Source organism: Pinus tabuliformis, chromosome 1_1 (genome assembly GCF_031772625.1).
Source record: "Pinus tabuliformis cultivar Carrire ecotype Pingquan chromosome 1_1, CPIR1, whole genome shotgun sequence".
NCBI lineage: Eukaryota > Viridiplantae > Streptophyta > Pinopsida > Pinales > Pinaceae > Pinus > Pinus tabuliformis.
The window spans coordinates 655,303,659-655,327,251 of record NC_142297.1 but is presented as its reverse complement, the minus strand read 5'-3'; the positions used below and the strand labels follow the sequence as shown (position 1 = coordinate 655,327,251).

At 33.7% G+C, this 23,593-nt stretch overlaps 1 pseudogene; it reads left to right on the top strand.

Moving 5' to 3' along the window:
* The first annotated feature begins 457 nt into the window (after window positions 1-457).
* LOC149215096 (L-gulonolactone oxidase 2 pseudogene) lies at window positions 458-918 on the top strand (annotated as a pseudogene).
* Window positions 919-23,593: the final 22,675 nt, after the last annotated feature.

Genomic DNA, 23,593 nt, shown 5'->3' with positions numbered 1-23,593 from the left:
ATTAATTCCTAGGCTTTATTATTATCTTGTGTTTGTAATATCGATCCCTTGGGTTTCTTGATTCCTTAGCTTTTTAATATTTATCCCTTGGGTTCACTAATTCCTTGGGTTTATAATATTAAACCGTTGGTTTTATTAGTTCCTTGAGTTTATAATATTAATAATCCCTTTGGTTTATTAATCCCTTGAGTTTAAAATATTAATTTTTAGGGTTTATTAATCTCTTCCGTTTATTATTAGAACAAACTGCAATCTGCTGGATCGTGTCTCAGTAGCCCCGAGGACGGATTGGACACAGCTTGCGGATGGGATCCTCGAATCAAAGGCAGATTATTCTTCTTTCAGAATGGATTCAGCGTGGGGCTCTCGAAGATCCAGCAATTTCTTCTAGACATAAAAAAACTTCGTGACTTGATTCCCAAGCCTGTGTGGAATTGAACTGTACTATGGTATTTTGATGCGATATGTGAAAGCTTCAAGCGCTTATTTGGGAAATCAAGAAGATTCAGTAGACATCGATATTACTTACTATCGAGCCCATGATCCCAACACTCCCCGACTGTACGAAGATGTGCTGGAGGAAATTGAGCAAATGGCTCTAGTGAAGTATGGAGCTCTGCCACACTGGGGAAAGAACTGAAACATTGCGTTTGACGCAGTGATGAAAAATATAACAAATACGAGGCGTTTCTAGCAGCCAAAAACAAATACGATCCTAAGGGACTTTTCTCCAGTGAGTGGACTGATGGTGTTCTCGGAGTAGGAAAGGAGGGAGTGATTATAAAGAAAAATGGATGCGCTCTTGAAGGACTGTGCGTGTGTTCAGAGGATGCGCATTGTTCTCCTGACAAAGGTTACCTCTGCAGACCTGGCAGGGTGTACACAGAAGCACGTGTTTGCAGACTAGAGGGAACTTGATACCAGTGTTTCGTTTCATGTATGGCTGGAGCTAATTAGCCATATATTGGGTATTTAATGTTTTCAGAACAGCACGCAACTTAGTCCGATAATAGGGGAGCAGGTAAATATTATTTAGTGCTGAATTTATCCGCTCCCATGGTATCGCGTTAAATCCTGTGCTGCTCTAAAGACATTAAATACTCAATATATGACTGGATAGCGCCAATAAATACATAAAAATATTATATTGATTCATTCTGATTTCCTAACCGTGTAAATTGTGCTATTTTCTGTGAACTATAACGTTGATTCTTTTATACGGTGCCATCAATACTTTCCGATTTTTACACTTTGATAGTTCCTGTAATGATAGTAACTAATTGATGGATGTTTAGATAGTTAATTGATTCTTAGATGATTAAGATTTATTGTTGTTAGAATGGATGTTTAGATAATTAATTGATCTTTAAAGAACGATGAAGATTTATTGGCGCTTTGAATTACATTTACAAATTTGAAACACATATTTCAATCTAATTTTTTTTTTAACCTTTTGGATATCTCTAACCATATTTACTGAATTCGAATTCGTTTTGAATTTGATACCGAAAAAATTCGTCTCTGTAAAATCTAATATGAGAAAAAATCCAGAATACACATTTTACAAATATTTAAAAATTTATATATGAAATTTAATATGTAAATCTATTTACTATTCTATTCACATATTTATTTTTATCATATATAAAATTGTATTTTGTTATTTTCTAGGTTATTTTTAATATAAAAATAACATATAAATTTATTTACTATAATCTATTCACAAATGTTTATCATATATAGTTGCATGTTGTTATTTTCTAGTTTATTTTTAATATAGAAATAACATATAAATTTATTTACTATTTTATTTATAAGTATAAACTTAGGCACTTTACTATTTTATAACTATTTTTCAATATAAAAATAACATATAAATTTACTTATTTACACTCGCTATTTGCCATTTTACTCATTTTTTTTAATATAGAAATTTCTTTTTTTGAATATTATTTTATTCACAAATACAGACTTATAATCTCTACAACTGCAGAAAGAAGTATATGATGATGATGATAATGATGATGGATACTGTCCACTGAGACCAAATTGGTTTATTGGACCTATAATTTTCTTTCTTACTTTCTAATTGTCTGGCTCTAGTGTTTCTTGGCGAGATTGGTGCTATAGCTTTCTTTTTTTTCTCTACGGTCTTCCAATTTTCTTTATCTTGCATCTTGTTCATCTCTTCTGATTCTTGGGACATTGGTGTCTTAGCTCCCCGATCTATTGTGTTTTTGAAGATAGTCGGAGAAGAAGTTTGGTCTAGGAGATCTGCTTTGCTGTTAAATGGAGATTTATTTTGTGCGGTATTCGAACCCTCATAGCTTGAGGGGTTGTCGAATTCACTCTTTTGTTGTTGGGCGGGGCTTTCCCCCTGCTTGTCTTGAAAGATGTTTCTTTCTTGCCCGATTTCTTGTGATTCAGATTTTTCTCGAGAGTATTCTTCTTTGATGACAGTGTAATGTTCCTTTTGTTCTACTTCCCACCATGTAGATCTGTGGTGATTTTTTCTAGCATAATTTTTCTGGGAGGCTTTTGGGCAATTTTTTGCTAGGTGGCGTGTCTCAAAGCAGGATCGACATCTGGAGAGGACACTTTCATAATCGAGTTTCTGGTTCCACACATAATCTTTACTTGTTAGGTGTATTTCAGCTGGGAATCCGACGTTGAAGTCCATTTCCACACATAATCTTTACTTGTTAGGTGTATTTCAACTGGAACCCGATGGTGAAGTCCATTTCCACACAGATGCGTGCATAGGTGGTTCAGGCATATTCCTCTGTTTCTGGGCACTTACAGTAAAATTTCCCAATTGCATTTCCAATGGTTTTTAGGGAAGAGAAATTCCAGAGATGCAAGGGTAGGTTTAGCAATCTCACCTAAACTGGTGCTGAAAAAGTAGGTTTAGCAATCTCACCTAAACTGGTGCTGAAATTATGACTCTTGTTGAGGGATCGAATAAATAGTTATAAAGAAAAATTACCATTTTTAAATGTCAGACAGCGATGTTGTACATTTCAACCATAAGAAAGAGGTAGCTCCAGAATAAGCCAGCTAATGACACTGTACAGTATTTTGGAAAGTATAGGGCTTTAGTGATGAAAACTAACATAGTTAATAGAATGTTATAGATTTGGTTACTTTGGCACCTTTCCTTACTTGGTTAGGAATAGACGGGCTCTGGATAATAATGTTGTCGTGGACTTGGAACAAGAACCTTTTATAAAAAAAAATTCAATATGAAAATGGTTTATGTTTTAAAATATAATTTTTAGTCTTCGAAACCGAATTCGAATTTGCTGAATTATCTATCGTACCGAAGCCAATCGGCGAATTTCCCTACTTTTCCGCCCGCCAAGACGCCCGTATTTGGTAACTATGTCTCGGACCATTCATATTCCTTTGTTCTAACTCTCTTGGTTATATTATCATAAGTCAACCAGCCTTTCTTTAATTTATATTATCAGATTCTTTAATTTTGCTGGCATTTGTGTAGTCATTAGTATAGCTGACATGATTGATTTTCTTTTGGTTGGGCAAATTCCGATAGAACACATACATAAATATTCCTAAATAATTTATGATGATATTGTATATGGATGACATTCTGAAATTTTATTGGGTTAGTTTTGTCATTACACCGAAAATTTTAGGTAGTAATAAACTAATTTATCAGGGCATTGTATATGGATGATATTCCGAAATTTTATTAGTGTTTAGGTTTTTTTAATTAGTGTTAGGTCTTTCATTATACTAAAAATTGTAGGTAGTAATAATCTTTTAAATATTTACTTTTAATTTGAGGCAGGTGGTCAGTCCCACGTTTGGCAGTTAGTCTACTTAATTGACTTAATTAATTGATAATGAGGTGATGGTGACCAATACTTTTACACAGTAAAATAATTCAAGAAAGAAACTTAATCACTACTGTAAAAGCAATGGTAAAAGCAGTTCAGGGAAGTATTTTGAAAATCTGATTGACACATGAAGTCAAACAATTGACTTAGCTGTACAATTGACTTAGATGTGAGTAACAGGTTTTGAATATTTTAAAAAGCTGTTTAACACATTAGTGAAGTTGTTTGACTTAGGTGTGTGTAACAGGTTTTGAATATTTTAAAAAGCTGTTTAACACATTAGTGAAGTCAAACAATTAGACAAATAAGTTGGCTACGGATTATATTTTGAAAATGCCATATATCTAACCTGCTCAGAACCCCTAGGAGATCGTTTTACTACCGCTGCGGTGGTAGTGAGATCTGATAATCTCATGCGCGAGAAAATCCAGACAAGTATATTTCAACCGCGCATGAGTTGACCCGTGAAGCAGCGTTTAATTCACCAAAACCGCTTCAGCAAAACCACCTGAGCATATCGGACCGCCTTTGGTCAGTAAGCTGTTTCCGGACAATCGACTCCGATGCAATTGTCTTCAGCCACGCGTCCTCAGCATATTTTCTTCCGTACAGCTTTATCGGAGCCTAACGTTCAGCATGAAGTGGGCTCCCGAAATCTTTGTCAGTCGTCCGATGGGGTTTTATGTTCTCCGCCGTCCATCATTCCAAGATGCATTCGAGCCTGCATTAAATAACCTTGCATGGAGTAAAATCAATTTTGGTTGACCGCCGATAATAATTTAAATGTATTAATTGTGCCCGTAGAAAGTAGATAAGGGTTTTTAAATTTTAATGTTTTTTTATATACCGGAAGTATGGGCACAAAATGTATTTTTTTTATGTTATTTGTTTTTGTGCGTTGACCATTTTTTTTCACATGTGAATTACAATGAAAAGAACGCACACGTAGTGTGTAGAAAATGAAACAGGGGCAGCGTAGGTTCACAATTTCGTATGGAGAATGAACGCACAGCAGTGTGAATAGAGAGAACAGGGGGAGCAGCATAAAAGTTTTTTTTATGTGTTGATTTCCTGTGGTAAGAAAAGAATGCACAGTAGTGCAAAAACAAATTCGATGTAAATCATATGTATTGTAATGTTTGGCTTGTGTGCTGGAAACCTTTTGTAATATGCAAAGTGCATAATGTGATTTTTATTTTTACTGCAGTATATGTAAAAGGGTTTTACAAAAATAAATGTAAAAAGGGATTTTACACACCAGCAGTGTAAAATCTCAGGAGGAGACAGAGTAACTTTTTTTGGTTGAAATGTATTTTTGGTGAATCCCTCTGAGTGAAAGGGGATGAAGTTTGTATAAGGAATTTTTTTTTAATGAATACAAATCTTTTATGGGTATGTAATACTCTGTTCTCAGAAATTTTTTTAAAGCTTCCCTGTGCTAAGATCCTGGAGAGAAACAGAGCATTGTCTTTGTGTGTGTTTAGTTTGTTTGTTTTTGGGATTTTACGAGAAAAATCTCCAACAGTGGTATCAGAGCAGGTTCAACCTCTTTGAAGGTGATAAATAAGCTGAAGGAAGGAGTTCTTTTGCTGCAACAGCTTCTCCAGCAGAGTGAAGACTCAGTTAAGAAAAGAATCCAGGTATTCCTCAAAGTTTTTTTTTTGTAGCTGTTGAAGAAACAATCAGTGTTTTAAATACACAGTCAAGAATTTAAACCATAGCTAAGAATGCAAGGAATGGCCAGCACAAGCAATAGTATGGGTATGTTTAACACCCAACTCCCACAGTTTAATGGGAAAAACTATGACTATTGAGCAATAACCATGAGAGCCCTGTTTGCCTCACAAGATCTATGGGAACTTGTTGAAGATGGGTTTGAAGAACTAGAAGATGAAAATGGTTTTAATAGGTTAACTCAGGCAGAGAAGGATCTGTTGAAGAGTAATAGGAAGAAGGATTCAAAAGCCCTTGTATTTTTGTATCAAGCAGTGGACCAGAGTGTGTTTCCAAGGATAGCAGCAGCTAAGACATCCAAAGAAGCATGGAAAACCCTCAAGACAACCTATCAAGGTATGGAGAAAGTGAAGACAACAAAATTATAGTTGCTGAGGAAAGATTTTGAGAATCTGTGCATGAAGGAGTCAGACAATATTGACTCATTCTTCACACATGTGATTGGTCTGGTCACACAAATGAGAACTCATGGAGAAACCCTTGAAGAAAGAAGGATTGTGGAGAAACTATTGAGGGTCCTACCCTCAAAGTTTGATGTGATTGTCACCACCATAGAAGAGACAAAGGATCTCTCAAACTTTTCAGTTGATGAGCTACATGCATCACTGATAACACATGAGTAGAGGTTGAGTAGAAATGAAAACTCATCTCTAGAGCAAGCCTTCAAGACCCAGATGTCCTTTGGAAGAGGAAGAGGTCAAGGCAGAGGAAACAAGAGAGGAAGAGGCAGAAGTGAAAACAGAGGTGAAAGGAATAACCCAACAAATTCTCAAGGAAGAGGCAGTAATCCAAATCAGAACCAAGGCCAAGGCAGCAGCCAACAAAGAGGACAACATCATGCTCAAGGACAAAGGTATGAAAAATCCAATGTCCAATGTTATTATTGTAAAAAATATGGGCATTATGCCAGTGAATGTAAAAAGAAGCAGCATGACATGACTAATAGATCTAGTGCAAACATTACTAGAGAAAATATCAGCCAAGATAATGTGTTATTAGCTTGTAACATGGCTGAAACAAACAGTGAAGATATATGGTTTTTAGACTCAGGTTGCAGCAACCATATGACAGGAAACATAGCCCTCTTTTCTGCTTTAGATCAAAGTGTAAAATCACAAGTCACATTAGGAACTGACAGCAAAATTTCTGTTATGGGAAAAGGAGAGGTAAAAATATTTACAAAGAAGGGTGAAAGGAAAACCATAGCAGATGTCTACTATGTCCCTGGAATGAGATGTAACCTCTTGAGTATTGGACAGCTTGTTCAAAAGGGGTACAATGTTTTCTTTGTGAATGACGTATGCACCATCATGGATATAGCACCCAACAAACGATGCATTGCTGAAGTAAATATGACAAGGAACATGATGTTCCCTCTTAGAATAAGGGCAGATTTGAAAAACAAAGATGTAATTGCAGCAGTTACCCAAGAGGCTTTCCAAAGTGTGCCGAAGGATGAAAATTGGTTGTGGCACTTGAGATTTGGACATATCAACTTTGGAGGTCTTAACTTGTTGAGCAGAAAAGGAATGGTAAGAGGATTATTATTGATAGAGAAACCAGACAACCTTTGTTAAGGCTGCATATTCGGGAAACAACATAGAGAAAGTTTTCCATCAGGCAAAAGCATAAGGGCAAAAGCACCCTTAGAGATTGTCCACTCAGATTTATGTGGACCAATGCAAACTCCATCATTAGCAGGTAGCCAATATTTCCTAACATTCATTGATGATTTTACAAGAAAAACTTGGGTATACTTCCTTAAGAACAAAAGTGAAGTGTTTGAAAAATTTAGAAATTTCAAAGCACTTGTGGAAAAACAAAGCGGGTTGCGCATCAAAGTTTTGAGAAATGATAGAGGAGGTGAGTATATCTCCAAGGAGTTTCTACGGTTTTGTAGAGAAAATGGAATTCACAAACAATTCACAGCTAGGTACACTCTGCAGCAAAATGGAGTTGCTGAAAGGAAGAACATGACCATCATGGATATGGCGAGGAGCATGTTGAAGGCAAAGCATTTGCCAAATGATTATTCGGCTGAAGCTGTAAATTGTGCAATTTACATTTTGAACAAGTGTCCTACAAAAGTAGTGATGAACAAAGTGCCAGAAGAAGCATGGAGTGGGAGAAAGCAAGGTGTCACCCACTTGAAAGTTTTTGGATGTGTGGTCTATGCACACATTCCAGATCAGCTAAGGAGGAAGTTGGACAGCAAAGAGGAGAAATGTATTTTCATTGGATACAGTGAGGAATCCAAAGTTTACAGGTTGTATATCCCATCTACGAAGAAGTTTTTTGTCAGCAGAGATGTTCAATTCATTGAGGAGGAAGCTTGGGATGGAAGCATAGAAAAAACAGTGAATGTTAAAAACTGTTTGTCTCATGATGAAGATGATGAGGAGATGGCTGAAATACATCCCCAAACAGCAGCGCCAACACAAAGACAACAAGGGACACCATTGAGGATAAATGAAAGTGCTTCTCCAAGCACACCACAAGGAGGAAATTCAAGTGCATCTTCAAGCACTTGCACACCAAATGAAAGAGGTAAGAAATTTAGAAATCTAAGTGACATTTATGATGAAGGAATGAATTCCTTGTTTGCTTTATATTGTCATGTTGATGATCCTATTCATTTCGAAGATGCAATTAAAGATAAGAAATGGATAGAAGCTATGGATGACGAGATTAATGCCATAGGGAGAAACAAGACATGGGATTTGGTTGAGCTACCAAAAGGTAAAGAAGTCATTGGAGTTAAATGGGTCTACAAGACCAAGAGCAATGCTGAAGGAAAAATAGAAAGACACAAGGCAAGGCTGGTTGTCAAAGGGTACAAGCAGCAATATGGGAGAGATTATGAGGAAACTTTCGCACTGGTTGCAAGAATGGAAACCGTGAGAGCAGTGTTATCCATAGTAGCTCAAAATAAGTGGAAAGTTTACCAAATGGACGTGAAGTCGACATTCCTAAATGGAGTGTTAATGGAAGAGGTTTACATTGAACAACCTCTAGGCTATGAGAAGAAAGGTGAAGAGTACAAAGTGTGCAAATTGAAGAAAGCTCTTTATGGGCTGAAGCAAGCGCCAATAGCATGGTATAGTAGGATAGATTCCTATCTACTGGAAAAAGATTTTGAGAAATGTGAGGGAGAACCCACCCTCTACATCAAAGAAAAAGATGGTAAAATTTTAATTGTTGTGCTATATGTTGATGATGTTATTTTCACAGGAAATGATGTTTATCTTATTGAGAATTTCAAATCAGTCATGAAGGAGGAATTTGAAATAACTGACATGGGCTTGCTGAGATACTTCTTAGGAATAGAAGTAGATCAAAATGAAAATGGAATTTTTATTTCACAAGCAAAATATGTAAATGAAGTATTGGGCAGATTTAATATGCAAGAATGCAAGGCAGCAATCACTCCCACAGTGATGGGATTAAAATTTAGCAGAGAGGACAGCAGCAAGGATTTAGATCCTAGTTTGTACAAGAGCATTGTTGGTAGCCTTATGTATTTAACAGCAACTAGGCCTGACATAATGTTTGCTGTTAGTTTAATTTCCAGATTCATGGAGAGACCAAAGGAGGCACATTGGCAGGAAGCAAAAAGAATTCTGAGGTATGTCAAAGGTATTAAAATGTTTGGTATTTTATATACTGTCTGAGAATGTTCAGATTTGATTGGATACACTGATAGTGATTGGGCTGGAAGTGTAGATGATCAGAAAAGCACTTCCGGTTATGTCTTTCACATGGGTTCAGGAGCCAATTCATAGGCTTCTAAGAGGCAGTCCATTGTAGCATTGTGTACAGCAGAGGCTGAATATGTGGCAGCTACAGCAACAGCATGTCAAGCAGTTTGGATGAGAAGAATGTTAAGAAGCTTAGGCCAAGAGTAGACAAAAGCAACAATGATTTTTTGTGACAATAGCTCAGCTATTGCATTATCAAAGAATTCAGTGTTTCATAAGAGAACGAAACACATTGACAGAAGATTTCATTACATCAGGGAATTGGTGAACAATGAAGAAATTGTCTTAGAACATTGTAGGACTCAGGAACAGGTAGCAGACATTCTGACCAAGCCACTGGATCAGAAAAGCTTCGAATTCTTGAGGAAGTGTTTGGGTATGACTGAATGACCAACAGTTGAAATTAAAGGGGAGTGTTGAAAATGTAATTTCAACTGCGCATGAGTTGACCCGTGAAGCAGCATTTAATTCACCAAAACCGCTTCAACAAAACCACCTGAGCATATCGAACTGACTTTGGTCACTAAGTTGTTTCCGGGCATTCGACTCCGATGCAATTGTCTTCAGCCACACGTCCTCAACATATTTTCTTCCGTACAGCTTTATCGGAGCCTAACTTTCAGCATGAAGTGGGCTCCCGAAATCTTTGTCAGCCGTGCGATGGGGTTTTATGTTCTCCCCCGTCCATCATTTCAAGATGCATTCGAGCCTGCATTAAATAACCTTGCGTGGAGTAAAATCAATTTTGGTTGACCGCCGATAATAATTTAAATGTATTAATTGTGCCCGTAGAAAGTAAATAAGGGTTTTTAAATTTTAATGTTTCTTTATATACCGGAAGTATGGGCACAAAATGTATTTTTTTTTATGTTATTTGTTTTTGTGCGTTGACCATTTTTTTCATTTGTGAATTACAATGAAAAGAACGCACACATAGTGTGTAGAAAATGAAACAGGGGCAGCTTAGGTTTACAATTTCGTATGGAGAATGAACGCACACCAGTGCGAATAGAGAGAACAAGGGGAGCAGCATAAAAGTTTTTTTTTATGTGTTGATTTCCCGTGGAATGCACAGCAGTGCAAAAACAAATTCGATGTAAATCATATGTATTGTAATGTTTGGCTTGTGTGCTGGAAACCTTTTGTAATATGCAAAGTGTATAATGTGATTTTTATTTTTACGGCAGTATATGTAAAAGGGTTTAACAGAAGTAAATGTAAAAAGTGATTTTTACACACCAGCAGTGTAAAATCTCAGGAGGAGACAGTAACTTTTGTTGGTTGAAATGTATTTTTGGTGAATCCCTCTGAGTGAAAGAGGATGAAGTTTGTATAAAGAATTTGTTTTAATGAATACAAATCGGGTATGTAATACTCTGTTCTCAGAAATTTTTAAACGCTTCTCTGTGCTAAGATCCTGGAGAGAAACAAAACACTGTCTCTGTATGTGTTCAGTTTGTTTATTTTTGGAATTTTACGAGAAAAATCCCCAACAGTATGAACTTCTTCGTACTTTTCATTTAGGGACAGACACCATGAAATTCCTAAACTAATCCATCGTGCCGAGGGATACGATTTTAAATATTTCCCAGCCATGGAAGCCGCGAGCCATAAACAATTGAAGTAAATATGACGCAGAACGAAGGGAACCAGATGATGCAGAATACATAGCGTGCAAACCTTCCTCTCGTATTATGGCACTGTAATCCATCCGAAGGAAAAAATAAAGCTAGTTGTGTAGTATTTGGGCAAATAAACCAATCACGGGCCACATTCAAAAACTTTGTCGTCGTTCAGCACAGGGTCCCTAACACTGTTCTAGATGACGCGATGAGACGTCCTCACACCTGAATTCATATTTCAACGTCGCCCACTACTAACTGTTACAGAGCGACCTTACGGTGATCCTCACACCTGAATTCATATTTCAACATCGCCCACTACTATCTTCTTTTTACTAACTCTTAGAGAGAGTTTTCAAGAGGAGGAAGAGTCCGTTGAAGTAACTTTTCCTATCAAAGTACTCTGTACTTTACATCGTTGACCGACAGAACATGCCTTCAGAGTCCATTTGTTTGAGGCAACGGCTAATCAGCGATCTATAGAGTATTTAATGTCGAAATATATGTACGCAATTTAGCTCGATAATACGCTGCTCCAAATATTATTTAATATCGAAATTGCCTGCTCCTGTGTTATCGCGTTAAGTTGCATGCATATATTTCAACAGATTAACCATTCAGGTATTAGCTCCAAATATTATTTAATATCGAAATTGCCTGCTCCTGTGTTATCGCGTTAAATTGCATGCATATATTTCGACAGATTAACCATTCAGGTATTAATAATCCATTCAGATTTTGATGACGTCCCTCAAGATGCGATGTGTTCAAATTTCTGATGATCTCGTCAGCAACTTCGACGATGTTATTTAGCATTACAATTCAGGGTTTCCATCTCCCAGCGGGTGAGGTTTTAGGTTTTAAATTCACTGTCGTTAGCGCTTCTTCCGGCCAAAATAGCGCTCATTATTCAATTGTGTTCTGACGTATATTTGATATGTAGGTAAGCTATATATATATATATATACACGCGTTTATTATTCAATTGTGATGTGACGTATATTTTATATGTAGGTAAGCAATATAGATTTTGCATGAGTATTAAATGTGGTATATTTTATATATATAAAAGGAGTACGATGATTAATGTTTATGGAGATTAATATGGTTTTAGTACTATTTAACTTAATAAGATATTAATTGAGATTTATTTTTTAATAGTTAATTTTTATGATTAAAAAGAAAGGAGAGAAACATTTTTATATTATTATAATTTTTGATGATTTAAGAAGTCAAGAAGGTTGGAAATGTGGTAAAGGTTTTGGAAATTAGAATTTAGTCCCAAGGTGTTTTGGGAATTGAGCAACTCCTAGTTTTATTTTGAAGCTCATAAGAATTAGTTCTTACCTTGGCAATGTCTATTTTCCGGAGTTTTGGCTAGAGTTAGAAGCAATTTTGGGGAACTTCTTGGCTTCCATGTTGTAAATCATCTTTTTACACATCAAATATCTAAACATAGTCATGCTTTCAATAGGGAAAGGCTAGCTTGAATCAAGAGAATAAGGTAGGGCGTATTTTCTTTGATCTTGAAGTTGTAGGCTATAAATTGCTTTTGAATAAGCTTGATCTTCCTTCACTATTCTCTAGATATACTATAACCCTAAACCTCACATCCCTATGAAATAACAAGAATGATAAAAATGTCAAAGACAAAAAGATTATTTCATACCCAAATAGCTATAAACTTACAATTATTTTCAACCTCATAATAAACTTTCCAAATATATTTTAATTTAAAATATTTAAAGTTTCCAAATATATTTTAATTTAAAATATTAAATACACTATTACTTATTGCATATATTTTTTTATATAATTCTATCTCACTCGTTAATTTTCATTTCCATTCTCCTTTTAAATATTTATTATTTAATACATTATTACTTATTGCATATGGTTTTTTTATGATGATGATGGTTAACGTCCGCTGAGACCAAATAATGATCTATCGGACCTAAAAAGACAAATTGTTTATTTTGATTTAAGATTTTATTCCTATGCTCAAAAAGCTTGGAGAGAAGCCTCCCGAGTTCACTATAATTTTGGCATTGTAAAAGGCTAGGAAGGTCAGTATTGTAACAAAGGTTGTGAAATTGAGATCTAATGTGGTTGTATGCAGGGCACTCTAAGAGGAAGTGGTTTTCATCCTCGATGCTCCTATTCTCACAAATATGGCAGATCCTTTCCATCCATGGCGTTTTAGGAACTGCCCAACGGCCAGTTTCACTATGGAGTTCATGAGAATTCGTTCTAATCTTTGCTATATTAATTTTCTTCTTTGAGCTAGTTAAAATAGAGAGATACTTTTGATCTTCAAGGGTGGGGTTGATGACCTTCTTATAATAACTTAATTTTCTTTTAGACGCTAAATCTTTCTCACACCACAATTTTTCTTTGAACTTAGAAGTAACAATATCTTTAATGTTATTTATGTTTTGCAAAGCATCATTCTCATTGATCTCCCAATAGTTTAACCAGGCCCTTGTGTCCTTATGCCATCCTCGGTTAAGCCTTAGGTGGTTTTGGCTGGAATTTAAAGCTAGCTTAGGAAGTCTATGATTGTCTATGTTATTGAGCTTGTGCTTGTACAACAGAAACCTGAGCATAGCTAGGCTCTCAATAAGAGAAAGACCTGCTTCTATAAGGAGAATAGGATAGGGTGTATTACTTTTATTTTTCAGGTTATAAATTATAAAACGCTTCTGGATTTGCTCAATCTTTCTCCATGATTCTGTAGAGATGCTGCAGCCCCAAACTTCACAGCCATATAAGATAACAGGAGTGACTAAAGTTTCAAAGAGGAACTTCTTTTTATCCCACATTACGAGCTTTGTTGTTTTACAATTATTTTCAAGACCAAAATATTTTCATAATTTTCATTTCCATTCTCCTTTTAGTTATGCATATATTTTTGAAAAAACTGTTTTATTAAATAATTTTAATTCAAAAAATATTTACATCTATTCGTAATTTAATTAAAATAATTTTCTATATTTTAATTTATGGTATTTAATGCAATGCACTGCGTATTGCTTATCTTATAACTCTACTCATACTAAACGAGTTGTCCAGGTGACCCATGGTTCCCTTTACATGTAGTTAATTTTCATTTTTACATTCCTTTTCTTTATGCATTTATGGTTTGAAAAACATATTTTATTAAGCGTTGTTTAATTAATTAGATTGAAAACATGATTTTAAATTATGTTTTAAATAATTATATTAAATATATTTTAATTTTAAATTTATTATTAATCAAAACGATTAATTTTTTTAAATTTATTCAATTAAAAAAATCATTTAAAATATTTGACAGATATAATAAATAAAAAATTCATAAAGACATGCATCGATTACTATTAAGTTTTTATACATATCATTAATCCATTCCATGTCAAAAAATATACATTGAAATATAATTATAATTGAATTTTTGAATTTGATAGACATTATATTATATATTATATTGTAAATATATTATATTGTAAAGTTTAAATAAGTTAGGATGGAAAAATGGTTTTTTTTTTATATAATTTGATGAAATCTGGTGTAAATTTTTGGAAATTAAGTTTAAACTTTAAGTTTGAGAAGTTTAAGTATGTGAGAGGTCTTTAAAGATTTTGAGTCTATTTCCATTATTAAAAAAACAATTTAAATATTATTACTTTTATATTTTTGAAAAAATAAATACTAAATTCTTGAGAGAAAACTATCATCTCAACAAAATTAATGTATATTTAAATAAGTCCAAATATAATGGTTATTTATATGAATATTGAAATATTTTATTTATAATCTATATTTTTTTTCCAAGGAAAAAAACGGTAACCTTTTATTAAAAATTTAATGAAAAGTTACACTAGCACATGCAATGAAGCATTCAGTATGATGCCACATGGGCTTGCAGCGTTAGTAAACTAACGTGCACAAAGAATAAGAAGGAGAAAAGAAAAGAGAACGAAAAAAGGGAAAAAAACCTGACTTCCGGCAGTGAGAGAAACTCACGCTTCAGGTTTTTCGCCCCTTTTTCTTTTCAACCTTGCGCCACTCTCCCACAGTGGGCTCGGTCGAGGCAATGACTAACTGGGTTGTTTCATTCTGTTGTCCTGTTTCTTTATCTGAATCTGAAGTATCTGAGTGATGCTGCCGTTTGATGCCTCCCATGCTTTGATCCACGCTTCTCATCTCTGTCTGATTTTGCTGGGTCTCTGCCTGAAATGAATGAGGCTGTAGCTCCTTGTTGGCTGCTGTATTTTCCTTCTGGGTCTCTAGATCAACCTCCTCTATGGTGGTATCATCCTCCTCTGCTTCTGTTTCTGCGTCTTCTGATACTGTGGGGGCTTTCTTTTCCGCGGGTTTCTTCTTTATGACATTGTCTATATTCTGCCATCCTTTGTGCTTCCTTTGTTGTGGCTTGTTCTTGTTAAGGCTTTTGCATGCATTGAACAGATGGCCTGTTTGTTGACATCCCCTGCATCTGAATGCTGTGTTCTCATAATCCAGAGGTTGTTTCCATTGAGTATTGTTGAAATTCAGGATGATGCTTTCTGGTAACCCCTGACTGAGATCTACCTCGACGCAAATTCTAGCAAAGGTAAAGATTCCTTTTAAATGTCTCTCTGTATCAATCTTTAACATTCTTCCGAGGGTATTCCCTATTGCTGCTAAGGATGAAAAGTGCCAAAAATGCATCGGAAGATTATGTAACCTTACCCATACCGGCATTTTTGACACCACCATGGTGTTTGGATCAAACTCCGGGAACCAGGGAGTAACAAATAGTCCCGCACTGCCCCAAAACCATGGTCCTTCGGTAAGAGATTTTTCCCTCTCTTCTTCAACGCGAAAGACTACTATGAAGAATCCTTTCGAGCAAAGGTGGATCCAGCAGTTTTTTGTCCATGCCGTGTGTATCCATTGATACAAAGCATCCGATCTAGGCCAGAAGCCGTTAAATCTACAAATAACGGCGTTTTTTTGTAGATCTGTGAATATGCCCTTTACCTCCGGGATATCCAACGGAATGGAGGGGCTCTTTGGTACTTCATCCACGATATACTGCCCTGGAGGGATATTAACAGTTGCATGTTCTTTCCCCTTTGGGATTTCTGTCCCTTTTGCTGCGTCTCTGTAGGATCCTGTAGGTTTTGATGTGGATCCCTTAGATCCACCTCGCAGCCGAAGATTGAGGATAACAGTTGAATCTTTTGCAACCCTGTAATGCTGGAGGGTGTGTTGATCCTGCATGCATACCCCAGAAAATATTAGGATTTGGAGTGCCACTGGAATGCCCAATCTGTCCTGTATCTCTTTTTTTAGCTCCCAAATACTCATCCGCTCCCAGATCTGCAGGCAAATGTGTTTTCCTTCTGTAGATCTGATGAAGATTTGTTTCAGATCTACTGTGTCTGCCTTGCTCAAATCCCGATTTTCAGATTTGTACTCTGGATCTGAAGAAATATCATTTTGTGAAGCTTCCTTTTGCTTCTGCCCTCTCTTCTGAAGTTCCCCAAATCCTTCCTGCGCAGAGGGGATCTCAAGCTTCAGGGTTAAGATCCCATGTCTGAATCTCAGTTTATTGCCATGGATCAGGGAGGATAAAACTCGATCTGTGCGGCAGCACACATTTTCAACGTGATCTGCAACGAGAAGTCGCAGATCTGAGAGAGGGCGCAGATCTGCATCCTGCAGGCCCCTCCTACCTTTGCTCCATGCGATCTGAGCCTTGTTCGTCCTGATCTCTAAGAGCAGTGTGTCATTTTTACAGAAAACGTAGATCCTTGAGCTTGTAAACTCCACAGATGCGCTGCCACATTGTTCTGGAAAGTTTTGGATCGATTTGCTGCGTCGTTTCACGGGATAAGCCTTTCCGGCATCGTAAGGGTCTTCTCTTACTGAGACTCCGTACCCTTGTTTTCCTTCGGCCCATGCAAGAATCGTCGAGCCAACTGCAGCTGCTAGCCGGGCTCTGCAGAAACAATAACTAGTACTTGGATCTAGGGCAGAGAAAATATTCAGATCGCCTACCTCGATTAGCTTTGGACGCAGCAGTCCGGCCCAGTACCAAGGAGAGGCTTCGAGTTTTGGGTCTTCATCGATCCAGCATCCATCCGTTCCAAAGCAATGCAGATCTACTGTATCCATGGCAGCGCATATCAGAAACTCTGAAACCCTAGCTTCGCTCACCACCTCCATCGCTGCGCACATTAATAATTCTATTTTTTTATATACACACTGAAATGAAATACAAAACCTATTTATAATCTATATTAAATCAATATTTAATATTATTTTATAATAATCATTATTTATAATATTGATTTATGTATTTATAATTCATAATATTAATACTTTATATTAATATTTATTTTAAATGATATATGTGTTTAATTAATATTGAAAAATAAAAATGCATATATATAATTTGTATTTGAATAATGAAATTTAAATTAAATACTTCAAAATATATTTTTTTTTGTTTTTTAAACTCTCAAAAAATAAATATTTAAAAAATAGTTAATTTTGTTCAGTTAAATTTAAATATAGAATATAATAATATTATTCACAATATGATATAAAGATATAATAAATTTTGACATTATTAAATTGAAATGAGTCACTTTAGTTTCCATAATATAATTGGACGTAGTCATATAAATTAAAAGTGTAGTCTAACTTATAGGTTAAATGTCTTTTTTTGTGACATTTTTTCTGGTTAATTTTAATTAAAATGCACAGAGAGTTTTAAAAACTTGGGTTTAAATTTTTTAATCTATATAATTCAAGTGCCCTAGGAGAGTTTGAGGGTGCTTAATCCATTTATATTCCCTGAATTTGGTGAATTCCGGTGGAAAAGGGTATTGCATCTATATGTTGGACTATGCCTAAATTAAATGGTTGAAAAACATTGATAGACTCAATTCATAATAAACATCAAAACACATAATTTATGATACAACCCATATTACCAAAAAGAAAAATAGCATAAAAACTAACTAATATATAAAATTTTTATTAGTAATACTTATAAAAAATTTACTATATAAGCTAAAGATTTATACATTTAAAAATAAATAATACATGCGACAAGATTATCAACCATAGAGATTTTCAATTTATAAATAACATTTGTTACGACATGATGTGTCAATATCATAGTTTTTTAATACCAAATATTTAGAAAATCATAGTTAATTTCATATGACTGGTTTATATGACTTTTTTTAATTACTAGTCAATTTAATTAAAATGATAAAATATCATCCCTACATTTAATATAAATTTCAACTTTAATTAACTATTATTAAAAATAAAATGAAATCTATAAAATCACTTAATAATTATTAATTAAATTAAAATTTTAACAATCTTATTCTAAAATAGAATATGAGTTAAAATTATGTTTATCCATTAAACTTCCTGCTATAGTATCTTTTTAAAAATCATTTTTATTTTAGGTGACCTTACTATTATCCATTAAACTTCATACTATGGTTTCTTTTTAAAAATCATTTTTATATTAATTAACTTTACTAAGCTAGCTTTTTAAAATATTTTGGAATCATATAAATATATCAACATCATATAAATATCTCAATTTGTTGGTCAAATTCAAAAATATTCTCAAAATTAAAAATAAAAGTGAGTTCAAATTTCCTTTACATCACATTCCAAAATATTTCTATCAAATTCTACTAGTTAAATAAGAATAGGAATGGTTATTCCAGTGTATATGTTCTATAATATTCTCTAAATCAACCATCTAGTTAAGTTCAATTGATCATCATAGAATTTCTATAATTTCGATAGTGAATCAAGCATAGAGTTTCTTCGGCCTAGTGATCAAATTTGAAGGGCAAGTCTTAATTTTATTTGGAAGGGCATATATTTATGTAACCCTTCAAAGATGAAAAGTTATAAAAAAATAATTGTACTTCTATTAACAAGTGTATATTAAATAAACTCTTTATAAATAAAAATGCCAAAATGAAATGGTGTCCTTCTAAATATTTAAAATTTAAAAGGTGGCTACATTAAAACACTATAAAATCTCAATAGAATTTAGTAAATAGGCAAACATTTTTCTCAAATTCTATTAAAAAAGGTAAACATATGTTTCTTCTATTCATTATATAATCTTCAAAAGTATTTGAATTTACATCATTGAAAATATAAATCTATTTGCACAATGGAATTTTTTTTTAGTTTTCATTTGTTTCTAATTTATACTATCTGTTTTGTTCAGCTTGAAACAATTTAAAGCAAAAAAAAAAAAAAAATATATATATACCTTCAACAACCAAGGGAATTGAACTTTTCTCTTAACATTGCTCAATCAAAGAACACTATCAATAGACTTTCATCTCCATTAAAAACTTCAAGCTCTATAGATTCAAAAATTTATGTAATTAAAAGGAAAGTTTTCTATATCTAATAGGGAAATATTGTAATATGTAATACACATCTGCATTGTTGTTGTTGTATGGCTTGGTTGTTCTTTTTTTTTGTTGTATGGCTTGGTTGGTTGTTTTTTGTTGTTGTTTAAGAATGATTTTCAAATTTGGTCCTTACAATGAATTCAAGTTTGGTTGATGCCTTTTTCTAATAACGCAGTTTCTTTTCGTTGATGTCTTTTTCTAATAATATGGTTTCTTTTCATTAACAATGTCTTTTAAATTTTCTATGATTTCAACATCTCCTTAAAAACCCTTCATAGCAGCAGCTACATGGGCATCCGCACACACAACTTATTTCCTAGATGTCGAATGGAGAGAATGAAGCCAGAGACACAATAATAGTTGTATGGATAGTTATTGGCATTCTATATCTTTTGGGAAGACCAACCAGAAAAAAGAAAATTCAACCAGAAAAAGAAAATTAAGTTGTAGCCCTGTAGGCACGGGAGACACAATAGTAGTTGTATGGATAGCTATTGGCATTCTATATCTTTTGGGAAGACCAATCAGAAAAAGAAAATTAAGTTGTAGCCCTATAGGCAGACCAATCTTCGGTTGTGTGGTTATTAATAGAGCCCTGGAGTTTCATTTTAACACTTCTCCCCGGTTCAAAACTCTACATAATTTTATGGGAAGCACATTTATTATTTCTCAATTTTTTTTTTAGCATTAATTTCTATGTTTTCAAAAACTAGAGAGTTAATAAAGAAAAAGGCTTTTTAAGATAAGAGAAGAAATACAAGGTTTTAAATAAAGTTTGATTTTACCAATGCTAGGCTTAATAGTGAGCTTGATTACAGTAAGTTCAAATGGCAACAATGCTAGGCTTTTGTAATCATTATGGTTGTCACTGATGGAATCATCTTAAAATAGAAAAAAGATGGTAGTAGTTATTTACAAGAATATAACAAACGTTCGAATCACTAAGCGTAGTGACCACCACTAATGGGGTAATCTCATAATTGAACAATCTTGTCTTAATGGTTGTCAAAATTGAACAATCTTGCCTAAATGGTTGGTTGACAAGAAAGAAAGAAAATAAAGATACAATAGAAAATGTGGTTATGATGTAAAAATGTCAATATTGTCATTTTAATCTATTTTTAAACATGATAAAATTACATCCTTAACTAATTTATTTAATTTATTACTATAAAATAAGAATTTGAATTAATAAAGTGATTACTCTACCCTAAAGAAACAACCCTATCGGGAACCCTATTGGCCTTATTATACTACCTCAAGATATCTATGTGGAAAATCAAAGTAATGTCATGAATATGTCCTCGTAAAGGTAGGATGGAAGATGTTTTCATAGCGTTCAGATGATCAATACTCGAATATATTCATCATGATCAGTAGTGGAATATATTCAGCATCCTCGAAGATGTAGTAGATGGTAGTAGTTATTTACAATATGAAAAAAAAGGTTTGTAAATCAGTAAGCGTAGTTATCACCATTTAATTTAATGGGGTAATCTCATAATTGAACAATCTTGTGTTAATAGTGGGTTGACAAGAAAGAATAAAATTTCACAAATTAAGGAAAGAAAATGGAGATACCACAGAAAATTTAGTATGTGGTTATGATGTAAAAATGTCAATATTGTCACTTTTATCTATTTCTATGCGCTGGACAAATATGAAAAATATCATTTCAAATGATGAACTGCATACCTGTTGAAGGCCATTGATTGGGACAGTGAAATCGTGCTTTCCTTTATCGACACTTTAGAAGCTTCATAACTCCCCTTCCAATCCCCTAGAAAAACGAATATATGAAAAAATATGAAGTGAAATACTTCAATGGATTGATTTTTCAGAGTTGAGCAAAGCAAGATGTAATTATGAGCATAAGTAAATATAAGGAGACACAAATCCACATCAAACCTTCAGGTTGAATGGAAAGATTAAGAGATTCTGCTTGATACGGAGTGTAATCATGATGGTTCTCATTCTGCAGCAATTTCATCATTTCCTCGTCAGGAAGGGAAAAAATATATCGAATTTGCTCAAAGAATTAGTCCAAAAAATCTTCATCGATGACATGATGGACGATATAAACAAAATTGAGAGTCTACACATGAATATATAAAGATCAATCAACCATTCCATACATAATAATTATAAAGATCAATCAACCATTCCATACATAATAATTTTAATTGGTTCTACCTAAATCAATGAACTGAATGAAAGGCTAGGGAAATGAAAGTTGAAAAATAAAACTGAGAGTTAAAAATACCTTGCGAACTTGTGCTGTAGTCGCAGTAAGTTTGTGATTGGAAAAATCAATGCAGACAAGATTCACAGGCTCAGAATAATCTACCTCAGTCATGGTTAATTCTGTCTTTTTTCATTTGCTTCTTCTAAATCTTTGATACCTTCAAGATATGCACAAGGTTGGGATTGGAAAAATCAATGCAGGCAAGATTCACAGGCTCAGAATAATCTACCTCAGCCATGGTTAATTATGTCTTTTGTCATTTAGTTCTTCTAAATCTTCGATACCTTCAAGATATGCCCTGTTCATGGATTGGAAAAGAATGCAGGCAAGATTCACAAGCTCAGAATAATAAACCTCATTCATGGTTAATTCTCTCTTTTGTCATTTTCTTCTTCTAAATCTTTGATACCTTCAAGATATGCCCTGTTCACAGATAACAATACATAGCTACTTCCCCTCTGCTGTTAATGAATGCGTAAAAGAAACCTATGTTATCAACGAATGCGAACATAAACCTCATATCGTGATTGTTAACTCTATCAGTGCTGCCATTATCACTAATGGCCTGGGAATATATGAGCAGCCTCTATTACATCCGATTGCACTTTTTTTAGTGTTGCCAGAACCTCCTACGGACTTTAGAGTAGAATTTTTTGAAATATCCTACTAACAGACAGCCCTTCATAAAAATAAAAATAAAATTTTACTTGGGTTACATATATATAATTTCATTTATGTTAAATAAAACTTTAATAAAAACATAAGAATAAAATATTAAAAATTTAATAAATTATAATAACATTAATAAAATCAATTCATATTGAATAAATATAAAATTAATTTATTATAAAATTTTAATAAATTATAATAACAATAAAATCAATTTCTATTGAATAAATATAAAATTAATTTATTATAAATATTTAAATAAAATTTTAATTTTAATTATATTAAACAATATAATATAGTATTGTTTCATTTTAATTTGTAAAACATATCAATACATAAATTAAAATTAAAGGAACCATATAAAATTAAATTAAATGGACAGTAAGAAACAATCCATGATAAGTATTAAAACACTTTATTTTACATTTCAAATTCTTAAAAAAGAAATCATAATTAACTAAATTATAACTTTGTTTAAAATAATTAATATATAAAGTAATCGTAACCCCAAGAGTTAGCTTAATTGGTAGAGTCCCCAACCCTAAGAGTTAGCTCAATTGGTAGAGTCCCCAGTCACTAAAACACCTTTGCTTGTCAGAGATCATAACGGAGTGGTTCAACTCTATTCGCACCCTCAGGGCCACTCTCCAGGATTGAACCGAGATCACTATGGACTGGTTCAACTCTATTCACACCCTCGGGGCCACTCTCCACGATTGAGCCCGTAGTAAGAGATCCCTTCAAGTGGATCTGCTTGGTACAAATAACAAAATTCCTAATCATGGAAATTCTTGACTTATAAATAGACTTTGTCACAATACCATAAGTCGATACCATAGCTTATTAATACCACATAAAAAAACTCAAATCATTTTATATAACGCTTATTTAAATTAGTAAAAAAATAATTTTTAGTTTGACTTTAATCTAATTTCTGTCTTTCAACTTTTTCGAACATATCAGCAATTCATATTCCTTTTTTTTAATCTCTCTTTGTTAACATATCTCAGTGAGATTTGATTTTTATTTTTATTTAGATAGAAAATATTCACAGATATTCCTAATCGATTTATAAGGACATTTTGCACGCTTAGCACCGGGATATTTGATTGATTGGGATGTTGAAATTAAACATAATTAGATCGAATATTTTGAAATTTTTTCATATTTTTTTAAAAGTAACAGACAGGTCAGCTAGCTAAGTTAAATAAGTGACAGACACGTCAGCTAACTAAGTTAAATAAAATTTTCAAAATATCTCAAAGTT